The following is a 21,542-nucleotide window of genomic DNA, read 5'->3' as shown; positions in this document are numbered from 1 at the left end:
TTCGGTCTTCCGTGTTCCGAGGCCATGTCTGTACATGCTAGGCTCGTCAAGTCAACCTAAGTGTATTGCGTGTGTAAATCTGGCTTACACCTGTTGTATTCGAACGTTAGAATCTATCACACCCGATCATCACGTGGTGCTTCGAAACAACGAACCTTCGCAATGGTGCACAGTTAGGGGGAACACTTTCTTGAAATTATTGCGAGGGATCATCTTATTTAAGCTATCGTCGTTCTAAGCAAATAAGATGTAAAACATGACAAACATCACATGCAATCAAATAGTGACATGATATGGCCAATATCATTTTTCTCCTTTTGATCTCCATCTTCGGGGCGCCATGATCATCTTCATCACCGGCATGACACCATGATCTCCATCATCGTGTCTTCATGAAGTTGTCACGCCAACGATTACTTCTACTTCTATGGCTAACGTGTTTAGCAATAAAGTAAAGTAAAGTAATTTACATGGCGTTATTCAATGACACGCAGGTCATACAAAAAATAAAGACAACTCCTATGGCTCCTGCCGGTTGTCATACTCATCGACATGCAAGTCATGATTCCTATTACAAGAACATAATCAATCTCATACATCACATATATTTCATTCATCACATCCTTTTGGCCATATCACATCACACGGCATATGCTGCAAAAACAAGTTAGACGTCCTCTAATTGTTGTTGCAAGTTTTTACGTGGCTGCTATAGGTTTCTTAGCAAGAACGTTTCTTACCTACGCCAAAACCACAACGTGATATGCCAATTTCTATTTACCCTTCATAAGGACCCCTTTCATCGAATCTGTTCCAACTAAAGTGGGAGAGACAGACACCCGCTAGCCACCTTATGCAACTAGTGCATGTCAGTCGGTGGAACCTGTCTCATGTAAGCGTACGTGTAAGGTCGGTCCGGGCCGCTTCATCCCACGATGCCGCCGAAACAAGATAAGACTAGTAGTGGCAAGAAAATTGACAACATCTACGCCCACAACAAGTTTGTGTTCTACTCGTGCATAGAAACTACGCATAGACCTAGCTCATGATGCCACTGTTGGGGATCGTAGCAGAAATTTAAAATTTTCTACGCATCACCGAGATCAATCTATGGAGTCATCTAGCAACGAGGGAGAGGGGTGCATCTACATACCCTTGTAGATCGCGAGCGGAAGCATTCAAGTGAACGGGGTTGATGGAGTCATACTCGTCGTGATCCAAATCACCGATGACCGAGCGCCGAACAGACGGCACCTCCGCGTTCAAAACACGTACGGAGCAGCGATGTCTCCTCCTTCTTGATCCAGCAAGGGGGAAGGAGAGGTTGATGGAGATCCAGCAGCACGACGGCGTGGTGGTGGAAGTAGCGGGGATCTCGGCAGGGCTTCGCCAAGCTCAGCGAGAGGGAGAGGTGTCACGGGAGGGAGAGGGAGGCGCCATGGGCTGTGGTCCCGCTGCCCTCCCTCCCCCCACTATATATAGGGACCCTAGGGGGGCGCCGGCCCTGGGAGATGCAATCTCCAAGGGGGGCGGCGGCCAAGGGGTGGCTTCCCCCCTAAGCCAAGTGGGGGGCGCCCCCACCCCTAGGGTTTCCAACCCTAGGCGCAGGGGAGGCCCAAGGGGGGTGCACCAGCCCACCAGGGGCTGGTTCCCCTCCCACTTCAGCCCATGGGGCCCTTCGGGATAGGTGGCCCCACCCGGTGGACCCCCGGGACCCTTCCGGTGGTCCCGGTACAATACCGGTGACCCCCGAAACTTTCCCGGTGGCCGAAACTGGACTTCCTATATATAATTCTTCACCTCCGGACCATTCCGGAACTCCTCGTGACGTCCGGGATCTCATCCGGGACTCCGAACAACTTTCGGATTTCCGCATACTAATATCTCTACAACCCTAGCGTCACCGAACCTTAAGTGTGTAGACCCTACGGGTTCGGGAGACATGCAGACATGACCGAGACGACTCTCTGGTCAATAACCAACAGCGGGATCTGGATACCCTTGTTGGCTCCCACATGTTCCACGATGATCTCATCGGATGAACCATGATGTCGAGGATTCAATCAATCCCGTATACAATTCCCTTTGTCAATCGGTACGTTACTTGCCCGAGATTCGATCGTCGATATCCCAATACCTCGTTCAATCTCGTTACCGGCAAGTCACTTTACTCGTACCGTAATGCATGATCCCGTGACCAACCACTTGGTCACTTTGAGATCATTATGATGATGCATTACCGAGTGGGCCCAGAGATACCTCTCCGTCATACGGAGTGACAAATCCCAGTCTCGATCCGTGTCAACCCAACAAACACTTTCAGAGATACCTGTAGTGTACCTTTATAGTCACCCAGTTACGTTGTGACGTTTGGTACACCCAAAGCACTCCTACGGCATTCGGGAGTTACACGATCTCATGGTCTAAGGAAATGATACTTGACATTGGAAAAGCTCTAGCAAACGAACTACACGATCTTTGTGCTATGCTTAGGATTGGGTCTTGTCCATCACATCATTCTCCTAATGATGTGATCCCGTTATCAATGACATCCAATGTCCATAGTCAGGAAACCATGACTATCTGTTGATCAACGAGCTAGTCAACTAGAGGCTCACTAGGGACATGTTGTGGTCTATGTATTCACACATGTATTACGATTTCCGGATAACACAATTATAGCATGAACAATAGACAATTATCATGAACAAGGAAATATAATAATAACCATTTTATTATTGCCTCTAGGGCATATTTCCAACAACAAGGAGTCTCGAAATGGTCGAGATGTAAAGATCGATATATTGGACGACTATATTCGGACATCAGAAAGGTTCCGAGTGATTCGGGTATTTTCGGAGTACCAGGGAGTTACGGGAATTCACCGGGAGAAGTATTGGGCCTTATTGGGCCATATGGGAATAGAGGAGAGAGGCCATAAGGAAGGAGGCGCGCACCCCCCCTCTGGTCCGAATTGGACAAGGGGTGCAACCCTCTTTTTCTTCTCCCTCTCCCCCTCTTTCCTTCTCTCCTACTTCGGAAAGGAAAGGGGAATCCTACTAGGACTTGGGAGTCCTAGTAGGACTCCCCACACTTGGCGCGCCCCCTCTAGGGCCGGCCTCTCCCTCCCTCCTTTATATACGGGGGCAGGGAGGCACCCCATTGACTCACAAGTTGATCTGTTGATCTATTCCAGCCGTGTGCGGTGCCCCTGTAACGCCCACGATGCGGCTATATCTCCCACGTGTCGAGGCACGACTTAGAGGCATAACCGCATAGTGGTTTTGTCGCAAGAAGGGTCATCTTCACACAATCCCATGTAATGAACAAGAATGGGATAAAGAGTTGGCTTACAATTGCCACTTCACACAATACAAAAATAAATATCATACATCATCCAAAATACAATCATATAGACCGGCTACGGTCAAAATCCAGATGAAAATAAGACAACCCCAAATGCTAGATCCCCGGTCGTCCCAACTGGGCTCCACTACTGATCATCAGGAAAAGACACATAGTAACGACCGCGTTCCTCGTCGAACTCCCACTTGAGATCGACGCCATCGTCTGCACTGGCATCGTCGGCACCTGCAACTGTTTTGGTAGAATCTGTGAGTCACGGGGACTCAGCAATCTCACACCCGCGAGATCAAGACTATTTAAGCTTGTAGGAAAGGATGGTGCAAAGAGGTGGAGCTGTAGCGGCAAAAGCATATATGGTGGCTAACTTGCGCATATGAGAGCGAGAAGAGAAGCAACGGAACGGACGTCATCTAGCAAATGACCAAGAAGAGGTCCTGAACACCTACTTACGTCATTCATAACTCAGACCGTGTTCACTTCCCGGACTCCGCCGAGAAGAGACCATCACGGCTACACACGCAGTTGATGTATCTTAATTGGGTCAAGTGACAAGTTATCTACAACCGGACATTAAAAAATTCCCATCTGCCTCATAACCGCGGGCACGGCTTTCGAAAGATAATACCCTGCAGGGGTGTCCCAACTTAGCCCATCATAAGCTCTCACGGTCAACGAAGGATAAACCTTCTCCCGGAAAGACCCGATCAGTCTCGGAATCCCGGTTTACAAGACATCTCGACAATGGTAAAACAAGACCAGCAAAGCCGCCCGAATGTGCCGACAAATCCCGATAGGAGCTGCACATATCTCGTTCTCAGGGCACACCGGATAAGTCAAGCTACGAGTAAAACCAGACCTCGAGTTTCCCCGAGGTGGCCCCGCAGGCTGCTCGGTTCGGACCAACACTCGAAGGAGCACTGGCCCGGGGGGGTTAAAATAAGATGACCCTCGGGCTCGCGAAAACCCGGGGGAAAAAGGCTTAGGTGGCAAATGGTAAAACCAAAGTTGGGCCTTGCTGGAGGAGTTTTATTCAAGGCGAACTGTCAAGGGGGTCCCATAAATCACCCGATCGTGTAAGGAACGCAAACTCAAGGAACATAATCTCGGTATAACAGTAACTAGGGCGGCAAGAGTGGAACAAAACACCAGGCATAAGGCCGAGCCTTCCACCCTTTACCAAATATATATAGATGCATTAATAGAATAAGAGATATTGTGATATCCCAACATATCCATGTTCCGACATGGAACAAACTTCAACTTCACCTGCAACTAGCAACGCTATAAGAGGGGCTGAGCAAAAGCGGTAACTTAGCCAAACAATGGTTTGCTAGGAGAGGATGGTTAGGGCTGACATGGCTAAATTGGGAGACATGATATAGCAAGTGATAGGTAGCGAGCATGGCAATAGAGCGAACAACTAGCATAGCAAAGATAGAAGTGATTTCGAGGGGTGGTCATCTTGCCTGCAAGATTCTCAGAGTTGTCGAAAGCTTGATCCTCGTAAGCGTACTCGACAGGTTCCTCGTTCACGAACTCGTCTCCCGGCTCTACCCAAGACAAGAACACAAACAAATGGAACCACAATCAACAACGAGAAATGCACAAGCAACATGATGCAAAACATGTATGATATGCAAGATATGATATGCGATGCATATGCGTGCTCCGGAAGGAAAATGATGAACATGGCAAACTAAGCATGCCACTGGAAAGGTGAGATGATTTCTGTCGAAATCGATATAAAGATCACCGGAATCGGATGCACGGTTTGCAAATGGCAAGCAAAACAAGAATGACACTAATCTGCGATAAACAGCAAGATAGCACTCAAAATGCAACAAGTAACAATGCTACAGCACCCCAATATAGCAACAAAGCACATGGCAGTAATATACAGGAGATGCTTGACAAAAGATGAACACTGAGCTACTGCTAGTTCACAACATATCAAGCTCAAACAAGCATGGCAAAAGTGCAAAAGATTACAGGTTCACAGACTTGGTGAAAAACTGGACATGGCAGAAAACAGCATCAGGTAGCAATGTTCAGAGCACGAAATCAACATGCTACAGGAACTTAACATAGCAAAACAAGGCATGGTAGTGTTCTACTAAATGCACATGACAAAAGTCCCTTACTTACCATAAGCCAAAAAGGACCAGAAGATATGATGGCAAGCATGTAAACATAGAAAGTTTCGTTATCAGGTTTCAGACTTAGCAGAAAACAGAGCATGACAGAAATATTAATATGTAGGCCTCTTTGTGAGCTTGATGCACTCACTACAGAGCAATGCATGACAAACCAAGCATACCTACAGCAAGATGGCATGTTTATTAAGCTAATCATGGCAAGAACAATTGCATAGCATGTATGGATCAACTAGCTTGGCAAAAATGCATTTCATGTTAAGAATCTGCCAGAAATATTTTATAGCAAAAGTAGAGCAAGATTGAGTCATGCTATGGCACTCCAAAATTGCAAACAATTGCAGGAATGGATCAACTACAACTATAGATACAAAACATCCTTACTGAATATCACCAAAATATGCATGGATCTCTCTGTAGAATCAAGTTTACATGGTAACAAAATTAAAGCAGACAGACTTGGAGAAATCACTGTCCCTGAAATCAGAAATATTACGGGGCCTACTTTGCATGCTTGTGCTAGTCACCACAGAGATCACAAAAATACATGGACTACACCACTGGAAAGATGGCATGGCATACTTCAAAACACATGTAGAGCTTATGCTCAAAAGATGCACAGATTTAATGATACAAAAATGACAAATCTCCAAGTTCTGATAAGAACCAGAGATTAACAGCAACTAGCCCTCTTCCAACAAAGATTTGGACATCAAGATGACCTCTAATGAACATGGTGCAATTGAACAAAATTAAGAGCATCACGAGACGAACAATTTGACATATTACACGCACGAATCAGAGCCACATGCAAGAAGTTATCGCATCTCGAACATAGGCACATGCTGAGAAATTATTATGACTTGGAAGAAAAAACGGGCTCGGGGAAAAAGTCAACTCACGCAGAGAGATCCAGATCGGGGAGCTCCTCGACGGGGCTCGGGACTCCGGTGGCCGGAGCTCGCCGGAGGAAGGAAGAAGGGCGGCGCGAGGCCGGAGGAGGAGAGGACGGGGCCGGCGGCGTCGGAGGAGGAGGAGGGGCGCCGGCGGCGGCGGGCGGCGCCGGGCCGGTGGCGGCGGCGGCCGGTGGCGGCGGGGCAACGGGCGCGGAGGCGGCGGCCGGCTCGGGCCCGGGAGGTCCGGCGATGGGCCTGCGGGCCGGCGGCGCGGGGACGCGGTCGGGGCCACGTGGAGCTAGCGGATTAGACGGGGCGCGGCGGCGGACGTTGTCCGACGCGGGCGGACGCGTCCGGCGCGGCGCGGAGGGAGGAGCTAGGGTTTCGTCTGCAGTTGTAATTCGGGATGCCCACATATTTATAGGTAGAGGGAGCTAGGAGGCTTCAAATAAGGTGCGGTTTTCGCCCACACGATCGTGATCGAACGACCTAGAGCATGGAAGAGAGTTTGGTGGGATTTGGGCTGGTTTTAGTGGGGGTTTTTGCTGGATACTCAAATGGACTTTGCGGATGCCCGGTTAACCGTTGAAGTACCAAACGACCTCCGAATGGAACGAAACTTGACCGGTAGTCTCCGGGTGGTGTAAGAAGACCACTTGACAAGCCTCGGTCCATTCCGAGAAAGTTTGACACACGCACACGAAAGAAAACTAGAGGGATGCACCGGAGGAGATAGGAGCGCCGGATTGCAAAACGGACAACGGGGAAAATGCTCGGATGCATGAGACGAACACGTATGCGAATGCAATGCACATGATGACATGATATGAAAATGCATGACATGACAAAATACAAAACGAAAAACAAAACCCGACAACGGAGGGAAAAACATATCACATAGCCGAAAATGGCAAGAGTCGGAGTTACAAATATGGCAAGTTACATGCGGGGTGTTACAGCCCCCCTCCACCATATTCCACCTCGGTCATATCGTAGCGGTGCTTAGGCAAAGCCCTGTGTCGGTAGCAACATCATCACCGTCACCACGCCGTCGTGCTGACGGAACTCTCCTGTGAAGCTCTGCTGGATCGGAGTTCGCGGGACGTCATTGAGCTGAACGTGTGCTGAACTCGGAGGTGCCATACGTTCGGTACTTGGGTCGGTCGGATCGTGAAGATGTACGACTACATCAACCGCGTTGTGCTAACGCTTCCGCTTTCGGTCTACGAGGGTACGTGGACACACTCTCCCCTCTCGTTGCTATGCATCACCATGATCCTGTGTGTGCGTAGGAATTTTTTTGAAATTACTACGTTCCCCAACACCTACGACACTGTTAGTTGGTCCTTCCTTCGGGAAGTTTTGCTCCGGAAGGGCTTCGATGATCGATGGATCACCCGGGTGATGCAGATGGTCTCCTGCGGTCGCACCGCCGTGAACATCAATGGGGAGATTGGCCCTTACTTCCCCACCCTCTGTGGGGTAAGACAAGGTGATCCTTTCTCTCCGTTCTTGTTCAATATGGTGGTGGACGCGCTTGCCGCCATCCTAGATAAGGCCAAAGCCGCGGGCCATATTCGTGGGATCACCCCTCATCTGGCTGGCGGCTCCGGGATCTCCATGCTCCAATACGCCGACGATACCATCATCATGGTCGAAGGCTCGGACACGGACATTGCTAACCTCAAGTTCCTCCTTCTATGCTTCCAACAAATGTCTGGCCTCAAGATCAACTTCGACAAGAGTGATGTGATGTTAATGGGCTATTCTCCGGCAGAAGCCCTCGACATCGCCAACCACCTCAACTGCCGCCTCGGCTCCTTCCCCACGACGTACTTGGGAACCCCCATCAGTGACTCTCGGCTCACCGTCGCGGACTTGCGCCCCATGGTAACCAAGTTGCAAACGCGCATGGAGCCTTGGCAGGGTAGGTGGCTGTCAAAGGCGGCTCGGACGATCCTCATTAACTCCTCCCTCACTGGCCTCCTCCTGTTCCTTATGAGCTTCTATAGCCTCCATGAGACCCTTCACCATGAGATCGCCAAAATCCAATCTCGCTTCTATTGGGCTGGCGACAACAATAAGCAGAAGTACCATATGGTTAGCTGGCCGGACATCTGCAAGCCCCGGGAACAGGGAGGCCTCGGTATCATGTGCTCTAAGCGCATGAATATTGCCCTCCTCACCCGCTGGCTCTGGCGCATTTCGCAAGGGCATGGTGGTCTTTGGCTTGACATTATCCAGAACAAGTACCTGCGCGGACAGCCCATCGCCTTTTGTCAAAGGTCCGGCGGTTCCCAGTTTTGGCAATCGGTCGTCCAACTGCTACCCGTCCTCCGCATTGGGACCTCCATCTCGGTTGGATCGGGTACGACGACGTTATTCTGGTTCGACCGTTGGGCGGGAGACTCCCCCTTTGCGGCCCGCTTCCCCGATCTCTTCTCCATCGCCGTCGCCCCCTTGATCTCAGTTGAGAGGGCCCTTATTGACTTAGGGCGCCTCGCCTTCCGGAGGCCATTTGGGCCTCCGGAAGCCGCCGCGTGGCTTGAGCTGCTTGATTGCGTCGCTCTCCACGAGCCGGTGGTGGATGCTGGCCCGGACGAGGTGCGGTGGCGTCTTGAGCCTTCGGGCCAATTCTCCACCAAGTCCCTTTACACGGCCATCGCACCCTCGTCCGCTCCTCCCCCCTCCCTGCGGTTTGGTCCATCCGCCTGCCACTGAAAATCCGGATATTCATGTGGCAATGGATCCGCGGAAGGATTCCGTCCGGGGTGGAGGTCCGCAAACGCAATGGCCCTGGGTCCGACCTCTGTCCTTTGTGTGGTACCCCCGAAGATTCGAATCACATCTTCTTCTCCTGTGTCTCAGCTCAATTCATGTGGAGCTGCTTTAGGGAGGTTGTGGGAGGTGATTGGTGTCACACCAACTTCCCCGACCTCTTCGCCGAACTCCAGAACTCCCCTCTGCCCTCTCGCCACATTAGGTGGCTCGAGATTGGGGTGCTCGCGTGGACTCTTTGGACGATTCGCAATAAGCTTGTGATTCAGCGTATTCCTCTTCGACGGGCTACTGACGCTCTCTTCAAACTGTCTGGTTACTTGCAGCTTTGGCGGCCGCTTAGCCGCCCTCAGGAACACGACGCCATCACCGCCTTCATCGCCGACCTTCGCTCGATGGCCGTCCGTCTGTCGCCGCCGCCCCCTCCGCCTCCCCCGGAGCCAGATTAGACGCCTTGCCTCGGCAGCGTCCTTTTTTTTTTTCTTTTGGGCTTGTTGAGCTATGCCCTCAGCAGAACCTTTGTACTTCTCGTTGTGTGACTTGGATGTGTGTTCTGAACTAGTCCGTGTATGTGTGTTCCTGGCGGTTTGCTTTATATATAAAGCGGGGCGAAAGCCTTTTTGAGTAAGTGTATATTCGGCACCGTCTCGTCCACCACCGCTGCCCCCGACGCGTTCCGGATGCACAGCCACGGCGGTTCCCCATCTACGGAGGCCGGCAGAGCAGGTCACTATCCGTGCGGCCGCGAGCTGGCTCCGGTGGCTTTGTAAGAGGAGAAGAGGTCGTCCCGATGGCGTGATCCGCCTCAACGGAAGAGGCGGCACCGCCTATTCCGAGCGCGACCTCAGCTCCACGGCGACGCTTGGTCGCTTCGAGCCTTCGACACGCTCAGCCTCCGCGAGCTCGTGGACTGGGTTTCTCTCCTCTCTCATCCTCACCTCTCCGGTTGAAAGGATCCAGAGATTTCACCAGTCGCCGTTGAGTCTTACGGTCTAGGTATCATCGACCTCCTCTTCATGTTTGGTATTTCCTCCTACTTCATGCGCCCATATAAACGGTGATTCCTTCCTATTTTTTGATAGACTGAAGCATGTTTGTGTCATCAAGACTGAAGAGTGCATCAGAATTTGTGCGTATGAATTTGGCATCTAAACAGGGATGGTAAGTTGTGATGGGGAAATTACATCTCAAGGATTCACTCGTCTGTTGGAATAAGTGCAGAACGATATTACCATGCTATGTGAAATTAACATGCTTATTCTAAGGCTTATAATATCAGAATTTTCTTGCGGCATCTGCCACAACCCTAGGATGTCTGCGACCTCAGCTTCTTGCCACTTGCAGATTTTCTTCAGCTTGTAGTTATGCTAATTTTGTTGGCTAAGTTCTTCAGTTCTTTCCTGATTCTCATGGAGATATCCACATCCAATTCCAAATGGAAGGTATTTGTGCCGAACTAATGCTGTTTCCTTAAATTGAAACACCTCTCATTCTTTAGTTCAATTTTTGGTGTAGGGATCCAGGTGAGGCCTCACTATAAACATAATCTCCATCAAAACATACATTTTTTTCCTCAGCAGAATGCACCTTTTGTTAAGCGACTTGTATGGTCTGATTGACTTATCAAACTCATTGAATTTTCCTTGGCGTTTTTTGGGGAAGGTATGGGAGAAAGATTTTGTTCTAGAATATAGGTTTGTACCACAATACACGATGAGCAAATCTCGCTGCAAATACATTTCCAGTGTTCCGAAAAGTTCTTGTTCTCTTAATCAAGAGTCATACTTGCAGCTAGTAGCTCCTTCCAAACATTATTGTAGTATTACTAAATATATATTCTGGAGGTGCTGCTAAAATTTCCTACTATAATAAAATAAACAATTTTTGGGATTCCTGACTGTTCAGAATGCATATGTAACTTTCCTACCATCTATGATGGGTTTAAAGTAGATATACCTCATGCTGGAGTTGAAGTAAATACTTCACATACTTCTTGTATAGTTTGCTATAATTTTTTAGCTGCTTGTGTAACATCATTGATTTTCACACATAAAAAATAGGAAATTGTGTTTATTAATTTTCAGGTAGAAACTATATCACAAAAGGCATACCCAGGCGTGCCATTCTTCTCGAAAGAAGATGAGTTTCCAGAATCATTAATGCAAAATAGCGGCTGCTTCAGTTTTCTGGTTTTCTTTTGCAATCTGCATCCTAGTCCATAGATTGTTTGGGCAATACAGAAAAAAAGTACTTGCAGTTTTTGTACAATTTTGAATAGTATATCGTTAATATATATGTTGAGGACGAAAACCTTATCAATCAATTCGATGCTAATATTTGTACTTGAGAAATAACTAACTCTCTCCCTGCAAAAGAAAATGAAGTACTGAAGTAGTTAGCTCTCATACGAACATGTATTTAGATCTTCCGGCTCTGTTATGCATGGATCTAACTAGAAGCTTCATATGGTTGGCAGACCATTGTCTTGAGATTGAGATTCATGATGATACTACTTGTTCTATACATAAAAGAAACCTATGTGTATACATGTATTTGGTACTTAATGTATTCCTTATTTCCTTGTTTTCTGGCTGGGTATTTTGTTCACAATATCATTTTCTGTTTATCACAACCACAACTCGTGCAGCTGCTCGACCTGTCGATGCTCACCACGAATTCGAAAGCCTGACTGAAGCTGCCAATGCCAGAAGAAGATAGAAGAACTCTGAATTTTTATGCCATGAATGGAACATGTCATTCAGCTGGTCTCTAGTTATGCAGCCTGACTGAAGCTGCAAATATTTCACTGCCAATTCATTTTCATGATGTATAGTGAATACTTGATTGAGGTGTAATGCATTTACCTTTTGAATTATTATATGTAGGTAAAATCGCTCCATGTGAGTCCTTATCAAATTTCCTTGTAGAAGTAGCACTGGAAGTTTGTTCTTATAATTTTTGTGTGTTTTCACCAGAATATGATAGCCTTGTCAATAAGGGTATTGTTGAGTTTATCTGTGAAAAATCATGTTTTTTGGTTTGGGATTCCTGCTCTTCATTTGCCAAGATAAAGGAATTGCTGCAATGGTGCATTACACCACATAAAATCTACCCAAAAAGCACTTGGATTTCATGACATAACTAGGTCGGTTTTGCAATGAACAAAAAGATGATGTGAGTTCATAACTAGGTCATCTTACAACAAATTCAATGCACTGCTTGACAAACTAGCATCTAAAAATTCAATATCTACAAAAAAATGTCTTTCTGTACGTAGTAGAACACACTCCAATCGATCTTGAGATGGGCACTGGTCTAGCCAAGCTGGAGGCATTTGTTTAGCGGTTTGAAATCCCCATCTGGATGATCCTACAGTATCTTCAAAGATGTATTTCCAGTTAGCCTTTACAACCACCTCATCTAGATGACCCTACAGGTTCAGCAATGATTAGTGAAAAAGTTCAAGAGCTTGGGCAACAGTTACATGTACACATATCATTGCTCCTCCTAACTTCTGTGTCATGTTTCTTTGTCAGAGATGCATGGCAAAATGTAAGCAACAAAAACTATAAGGTGAAAAGAGGAACAGTAGTTTGAAAGGTACTCTTCATGCTCCCATCAGCCGCAAAATAAATAAATATGACCATGAACTAAATAAACACAGGTCTATGGCAGTGGGGAAAAAATCCCCAAGGAAGATGACATTAATCATATTAGGGTTGATGCATCCATTCTTCACTGGATGGTGAAGTGTTAGTACTATAGACGCCCAGTGGTTTCAAACAAGAAATCAAAACATAGATATTTAGGTGCTTGAGGTCCCCGGAAACCGCCACCCATCTGTGCAAAGGCTGCCCCTTCACCTCAGCGGTCCGTTCCGCGGTGCTCTCCTGGAAGGGCGTCCATTTGAGTCCGAGTCTAGCGGCTACCTTCCCCTCTATTGAAGGTTGGTGGCAAAGTCTCCTAAAGTTATCCAGCAAAGACACTAAGCGTGGCACACAGCGGCATGTCATTTATATCATGTGGAATACATGGAAAGAAAAGAACCGGCGCATCTTCAATGGCAAGCACATGACCATGGAACTCACGTAACCATGGAGCTCATTGCGCAGAGAGATTTAGCATTTAGCCCGAGAGTTAACCTTTTGCATGAGTAATCGACATGCGCCGTGATTTTCTCGAGGTTTCTGGCTTGTCCCCAAAACATGCCACTCTGTATATAGTCCCCCCTTGTTAATGAAAAGGAGCGCTCCTGCCGGTTGCTCAAAGAAATCCATTTAGTCAAAACATTCTATGGAAAAAATAACATTCCAACCACAGCAAGCCAGACAAGAAACAAAGCAATAAGGAGTATAATAATTACAAAATTTCCAAGTTGAAAAAGAAAAGAAATCGCGAGGTAAAAACTACAAGTATTCTTGTACACATGGATTTCTTTTTATCGGTATAGAATGAGTAGTAGTATCATGAAGAACAACCAGAAGACAAAACCTTCCAGTTTTCAATGAAGTTCCAAAGAGGTATGTGCACATGAAAAAGAAGTACATTTTCTTCAAACTCCTCAACTTCCAAATTTTTCTCTTCATATGAGAGCTAACTACAACATTTTTTATTTTGCAGGGAGAGAGTTGGCTATTTCCAAACCACAAAATTCAGCATTCAATTCATTGATAAGCTTCTAGTCCTCAACAAATGAATTGATAAGCTTCAACTGCATAATCAAACATGGATGATAAATTTATTTCTGGATCAACTAAACCTGGAAGATAGAACAACATGCTAACACACAATATAAGATACTTCCATGGATACAATTGCTATATTTTAGAAAGGACTAGTTTATTTGTTGTTCTATAAAATACTCGAGCTTTATCTTATTTTCTTGTTTCCGGATCAATCTCTCCAGGGTTCTCCATAGTATAGGACCAGAGGTATGTATGACATTTCCAAGTTATGCACAGGAATGGAGTGGTATGGCTGTCTTACATGTGACTTTCATCAGTAAAGGAGGAGCTGTGATCCACTTCAATAGATCAAATTGGACATCTACTCAGCGCCGCAATGAGTTGGCCTCCAAAAAAATTTCAGCCAAAATATTTATTGCATCAACAACAATTAGCTTCTTTACATGCTGAGCAGTACTGGCACACATTGCGGAGAGCTCTCTTAGTCGGGATCTTGAGTTCGTGAGGATGCCGAGGCGAGCTCTTGGCCGGAGATATAAGGTACCTGCACATCCCATTAGTATTATGGTCAGAAAGTTAGTCAAACAACTTTCTGCTCTAAGCAACTTGCCCAAAACAGAACTGTGTATCTCTAGGATGGCAAGTGAAAAAAGATACTAATTGTTCAATGCAGTGCAGATATTTCACATTCCAATCAAAGTGCAAATGCAACAAGCTATGAACAAAACAATTCACGATTTGTGACACCAAGTCTGAGGCAAGCAATCGCCAGAAGATTATCACTTTCAATAGAAAAGAGAGAACATAATAATGATTAGAGTGGGACTTCAGAGTTCAGAGTTTAAATAGAGTAGCAGATCTATCCAATTTGGGATATGGGCAAAAGAATTAAAATTACTGGGCATCAAGCCCATCCATAGAGGAGGCGTCGAAGAGATTTGTATTGAACTCAACAACACGTACTAGAGCAAGCAGCCGTGGCCGCTGTCCGGAGGATTGCACGAAGCGGTCACGGTCGAACAGGGGCCGCCGCGAGCACTACTCATAGTGTCGCCGCCAACGTCACCTGAACTGTCGCCGCAGCCAGCCGACCACCACAAGCCACGCTTCCCAACATCGAGGCTACGTCGCGCTCACCTCGACGCCGTGGCCGCCGAGGACCAGGCCGTCGCGTTCCCGTGTTCAACCGTCGCTCCCCACGATGCCCAGCCTTTATATATATACCATGTGGTAGTATATACTCTACTTTATTATTTTTAGTATGTTCATATACTATATCTAAGATACTTCAAAGTAATTTATATGAAAAAATTGCAAGTGAGATTAGCCAATTTTTCATAGCTTGTTGCATTTGTTTCATCCACTCAGTGCCGCAATGAGTTGGCTGATTGTTTTAGCAACTTGAACTTTGCTCAAACACGATGAGTTGGCCTCCAAAAAATTGTTTTGGGCAACTATATGAAAAAATTGTTTCATCCACGATGCTCAAACATAACAGCTAGTACTATCAACTAAACAAATGAAATTGGCTGATTGTTTTAGCAACTTGAACTTTGCCTCTGAGGTTTTATCTTCCTGAAGAGATACCCGTCCTAAAACTGAAATGCACTTAAAGTTGACAATACAGCTACGAAGCTGACACATCAATCTGAACCAAAATTAGCAGTACAACGAGCATTCAGATAGAAATTCCCCAAGCCAAAAATGAGGAGACTGACGAAACTCGGGAGAGAAAACAATTTTTCAGAGTAGGCGACTCCGATCCTGGCCCGAATGCGTAAACCAGGGATGATGGATGCTGCAGAGGAAAAGTTAGCGTCCCTGAGAAGCAGAGATGCATGGTTGCTGAAGGTGGAATACCACAAGCAGCACGCTGATCTTGTCTTCCGCTATGCCTCCCATGGAGACGCAGCCTTTGCTTCTGTGAAGGAAGGTCATCTAGCTAGCTTTATTGAACTCAAAACAATATTACATCGTCCACAAGCTTGCTGACTAGATAGTCACTATCCAATCATTAGAATACATGGCTAAATAATATGCCTAGAGTTTATAGTTTCGTAGTACTTAAGGCTCTGCCTCTCTAGAGCAAATTGACACATACAGTACCTCATAAGACCAGCTATCTTACAGAGCAAGGGTAACTTCCAAATTTCAGAACATGTTCCCTCTAGGTATTTCTCCCGAGCTAAAATAGAAACCTTAATATCAGCTATATTTAATATGTGTAACCTTTTGTAATGTTGGCTCAACTTATGTCCCCTAAAACTCCGACTCTTATTCTCCTAATCTTATCAACTCCAGATCTTAAGGAGAGCTTCTTAACCAAACAGACAGTGTAGTTCTCCCTGTTGTATATTCCTTCCACTATATTACAGTCGCTACATTAACTCGTGTAGCTTGCAACGGGCCTATAGGCAAATGGACCTTGACTCATGAAAGGTACCAAGTCATTCTCTAAACTTTGAATTAGTCCAAGTCTCTGTAAGACAACGAAACATGCAGCTGCCAGTACTACAACCAGCCAAGTGCACATCAAGGCACGCTGCCGTATTGCACGGGATATTACGTTGGCCACATAATGGTGGCGCACAAGCTTTCATCTTGGACAAACAACAATGCCATTAAACAGAAACTTTAGTGCTAGGAACGAGTGAAATGTACTGTTGAGATTTATACATCTACCATGTATTATATATTACCCTGAGCACCAGTTTGAAGTTATAAAGCAGATAAGCAGTAGAAAGATGAGCACCAGGCGCCCACAGCTTCACATCAACCTGCTACTGCTAGTATACTACTGCTCCATCCACACCGCTGCCAATGGCGGCACTGGCGTCAAAATCCAGTGCCTTTCAATGAAAAGAAACTATGTTGACTCGTTCACCCTTCCGCTTGTCATTTGCGCAAATCCAGTGCCTGTTCAAAATCCAGTGCCTTTCAATGAAAAGAAACTATGTTCGAGAAAACGCAATCCAGTGCATGTTCCCCCATTTTTCAATGAAAAGAACCGCAAAGTCTTTGCGTTTTCTCGGAAAAAAAAACTTCCATAGCTAACCTTACGCCCTAAATGCATTGTTGCTCTCGGGGTCAAGAGTGGAGAAGCCAATGCTCTCTTGGAATTGTAGACTGCAGAATCTGTCATACTTATCGCTGGAACACTATAATTTATCTGGGCCAATACCCTGGTGGATCAGAAATTGTATGAATTTGATAAGCTTAGAGCTCTTTGGTTGTCATTAATCAGGCGAAATACCCTCGTGGATTCGGAACTTGACCAAGCTTTCAGGTTTGAGCTTTCAGTACAATAGGCTGAGCGGTAAGCCACGTTAGAGTTATAATATAGGTCATGTTCCCCTTTGTATTTATCCCGTTGTACAAGGGGTTTCCTGCATATGTTCCACACCTGTACATGTATATATATTGGCCTATGGCTTCATGGTAATACAAGTTGCTTATTCCTAACATGGTATTAGAGCTTTAGGTCTCTTTTTTCGCACGCGCAACTCGTGCTCCGATCCCATCTCGCCGCCGCCGCGTCTTCTCTTCGCCAGACGCCGTTCCTTCCCGCCCAGCGCCACTTCTTCTCCCGCCCAGGCGCTGCTCCCGCCTGGCGCCGTTCCCGTCGTCCGCTCCTCCCGCAGGCTCGCGGTCGCCAGGCGCCGTTCCTTCCCGCCCAGCGCCGCTCCCGCCAGGGCGCCGTTCCCGCCCAGGCGCCGTTCCTGTCGTCCGCTCCTCCCGCAGGCTCGCGGTCGCCCGGCTCGCGTTCGCCAGGCCCGCCAGGCTCGCAGCCGCGTCTCCTGCTCTCAGGCGCCGGTGCTGCTACCCGTGCGCCCCAGCTCCACTCCCCGCGGCGCCGTTCGCTCCCGCCTGCTCGTGGTCTTCCGCCTGTCGTCTCGGATTCTGCTGACTTCGGGTCTCTCCAAAAAAAAATGTCTGCTGCATCGGGCTATGTTGCTGTCCCTCGCTGTCCGGTGATCTTCGATGGTACTAACTACACCGAGTTCGCTGGCTTCATGCGCATTCACATGCGTGGCATCCGTCTCTGGGGAGTTCTTTCTGGCGAGGTCTGCTGTCCGCCACGTCCGGTTCCTCCGGTGGCCCCTACTCCGCCGACTCCACTGGTTCTTCCTACGGATGCTAATCAGGCCGCCAGGATGCGGCTAAGATTGCTGATGAGGCTGCTGATCGTGCCTATGATGAGAGGGTTTTGGCTTATGAGGAGGCTCTTCAGACGTATCATGGTGCTTTGTCTGTTTACACCCAGTGGGTTGATGATGATGCTTGTGCTGCAGCCGTTCTCACTGCTAGTGTTCTGCCTCAATTTGCTTCTGAGTTTCTGGGTCTTCCTACTGTCTTCTAGATGTGCACCTGTCTTCGTCAGCGCTATGAGCCCTCTGGTGATGCCTTATATCTTTCTGTGGTTCGTCAGGAGCATGCTCTTCAGCAGGGTGACTCTACTGTTGATGACTTTTATGCACAGAGTTCTGCTATCTGGCGCCAGCTTGATTCTCTCCGCAGTGCTGGTTGTCGTACTTGCCCCTGCTGCCAGACTGTCCAGGCCGATTTGGAGTTTCATCGCGTCTACGAGTTCCTGTCTCGGCTCCGTAAGGAGTTTGAGCCCCGGCATGCTCAGTTGTTTGCTCGTGGCCGTATTTCTCTCATGGAGGCGCTTTCAGAGATTCGTGCTGAGGAGACTCGCCTACGTGGTGCTGGTTTGCTGGAGGTTCCCTATGTGCTCGCTACTCGGGCTTCTTACACTCCACCTGCTGCACCGCCTCATTCTCGCTCGAGTGCTCCGCCGCTTTTGCCCACTCCTTCTGGAGGCTCAGGTCGCCCCCGTTCACATTGTGACTACTGCAACAATGATGGTCATATTGAGTCCCAGTGCTACACAAAGCGGAAACACCTGCGCAAGGCGCGATCATCCTCCTCAGGGACTTCATCATCTCCCTCGCCAGCTTCAGCCATTGCTTTGACTGAGTAGGATATTTTGAGACTTAAGCGTCTGCTCGCGGCTTCAGGTTCTTCCTCGACGGGTACTGCTGGTTCTGTGAATGATGCTTCCCGCACTGAGCACCCGCCCCCTACACAGTCAGGTACATCCCCATGGGTTCTGGACTCTGGAGCTTCTTTTCATATGTCTTCTCATTCTTCTGTTTTGTCCTCTCTTCGATCGCTGGATTCTCCTGTTCATGTCTTCACTGCTGATGGTACTCCACTTTCTGTTGCTAGTAGAGGCCATCTTTCCACTTCTTCTTATTCTGTTCCTGATGTTGCTCATGTTCCTCGACTTACCATGAATCTGTTTTCTGCCGGTCAACTTACTGATTCTGGTTGTCGTGTCATCCTTGATGTTGACTCTTGTTCTGTCCAGGATCGTCGCACGCACACTCTGGTTGGGGCTGGCCCTCGCCGCCGTGATTCTCAGGGTCTTTGGGAGTTGGACTGGCTTCATGTTCCTTCCGCTGCCACCACCATCGCCGGTCCCTCCGCTGCTGTCGCCTCTGTTACTGGTTCCTTCAAGCAGTGGCATCATCGACTTGGTCATCTGTGTGGTTCTCGGTTATCGTCTTTAGTTCGTCGAGGTCTTCTGGGGTCTGTCTCAGGAGATGTCTCTTTAGAGTGTCAGGGTTGTCGTCTTGGCAAGCAGATTCAGTTACCATATTCCCATAGTGAGTCAGTGTCTACGCGTCCTTTTGATTTAGTCCATTCTGATGTCTGGGGTCCGGCTCCTTTCGCTTCGAAAGGTGGTCATAAATACTATATTATTTTCATCGATGATTTTTCTCGTTACGCATGGCTTTATTTCATGACTTCACGTAGTGAGGTGTTGTCTATTTATAAGCGTTTTGCTGCCATGGTTCATACTCAGTTCTCTTCACCCATTCGTGTTTTTCGTGCTGACTCCGCTGGTGAGTATATCTCTAAGATGTTGCGTGGTGTCCTTGCTGAGCAGGGTACTCTTGCCTAGTTCTCTTGTCCTGGTGCTCAAGCTCAGAATGGTGTGTCTGAGCGCAAGCATCGTCACCTTCTTGAGACGGCTCGTGCTATGATGATCGCAGCCTCTCTTCCGCCTCATTTTCAGGCCGAGGCTATCTCCACCTCCGTCTATCTCATCAACCTTCAGCCATCTGCTGCTTTGCAGGGTGGTGTTCCTTTTGAGCGTCTTTTTGATCGTTCTCCCGATTATTCGATGCTTCGTTTGTTTGGTTGTGTTTGCTATGTTCTTCTTGCCCCTCGCGAACGCACCAAACTGACCGCTCAGTCTGTTGAGTGTGTCTTCTTAGGCTACAGTGATGAGCATAAGGGCTATCGTTGTTGGGATCCCATCGGTCGTCGGATGCGTATCTCTCGAGACGTGACTTTTGATGAGTCTCGTCCTTTCTACCCACGCCCATCTTCCTCGTCTTTTTTAGTGGAGGATATCTCTTTCCTCACTTTTCCTGACTCCCCTATCACCCCCGTCGCGTCTGTGCCTATTCGTTCCACTTCCTCTGCTTCTCCACCCCTCGTCGATTCGCCGCCACCATCTTACCTGGTCTCCTCATCTAGCATCTCCCCGGATTCTACACCTTCATCTCCGGTGACTTCTTCGTCGCCACCCCCCGATTCTACCTTGGCGATTCCTCCTTCTCTTGTTCCATCTTTTCCTCAGCATTACACTCGCCGTTCACGACCTATGGATGCTTCCTTGGATGAGTCGTCCTCTTCCTCTCAGCCTACTTATGGCTTGCGTTCTCGTCCTCGTCCGCCTATTGATCGCTTTGGATTTCCCACTGCTGGTGCTGCTGTTCTTGAGCCGACTTCTTACCGTCAGGCTGTTGTTCATCCTGAATGGCAGTTTGCGATGGCAGAGGAGATTGCTGCTCTTGAACGCACTGGTACCTGGGATCTTGTTTCTCTTCCTCCCGGAGTCCGTCCCATCACTTGTAAGTGGGTCTACAAGGTTAAGACTCGCTCCGATGGTTCTCTTGAGCGTCACAAAGCTTGTCTCGTGGCTCGTGGTTTTCAGCAGGAGCATGGTCGTGATTATGACGAGACTTTTGCTCCTGTGGCCCATATGACCACTATTCGTACCCTTCTTGCTGTGGCCTCTGCACGCCATTGGTCTATATCTCAGCTTGATGTTAAGAATGCTTTTCTTAATGGTGAGCTGCGTGAGGAGGTGTACATGCAGCCACCACCTGGGTATTCTGTTCCTGATGGCATGGTGTGTCGTCTTCGTCGCTCTCTCTATGGCCTTAAGCAAGCCCCTCGTGCCTGGTTTGAGCGTTTTGCTTCTGTGGTCACTACTGCTGGTTTTTCAGCAAGTGCTCATGATCCCGCATTGTTTATTCACCTTTCTCCTCGTGGCCGGACTCTTCTTCTTCTCTATGTTGATGATATGGTCATTACTGGGGATGACCCCGAGTATATTGCCTTTGTAAAGGCCCGTCTTAGTGAGCAGTTTCTTATGTCTGATCTTGGACCTCTTCGCTACTTTCTTGGGATTGAAGTCTCTTCTACCTCTGATGGCTTTTTTATATCCCAGGAAAAGTATATCCAGGATCTTCTTGCTCGTGCTGCTCTTTCTGACGAGCGCACTGTTGAGACTCCTATGGAGCTCAATGTTCACCTCCGTGCTACTGATGGCGATCCTCTCCCTGACCCGACGCGTTATCGTC

The sequence above is a fragment of the Aegilops tauschii genome, chromosome 3, assembly GCF_002575655.3.
Source record: "Aegilops tauschii subsp. strangulata cultivar AL8/78 chromosome 3, Aet v6.0, whole genome shotgun sequence".
Lineage (NCBI taxonomy): Eukaryota > Viridiplantae > Streptophyta > Magnoliopsida > Poales > Poaceae > Aegilops > Aegilops tauschii.
Note: the sequence above shows the minus strand (reverse complement) of the source record.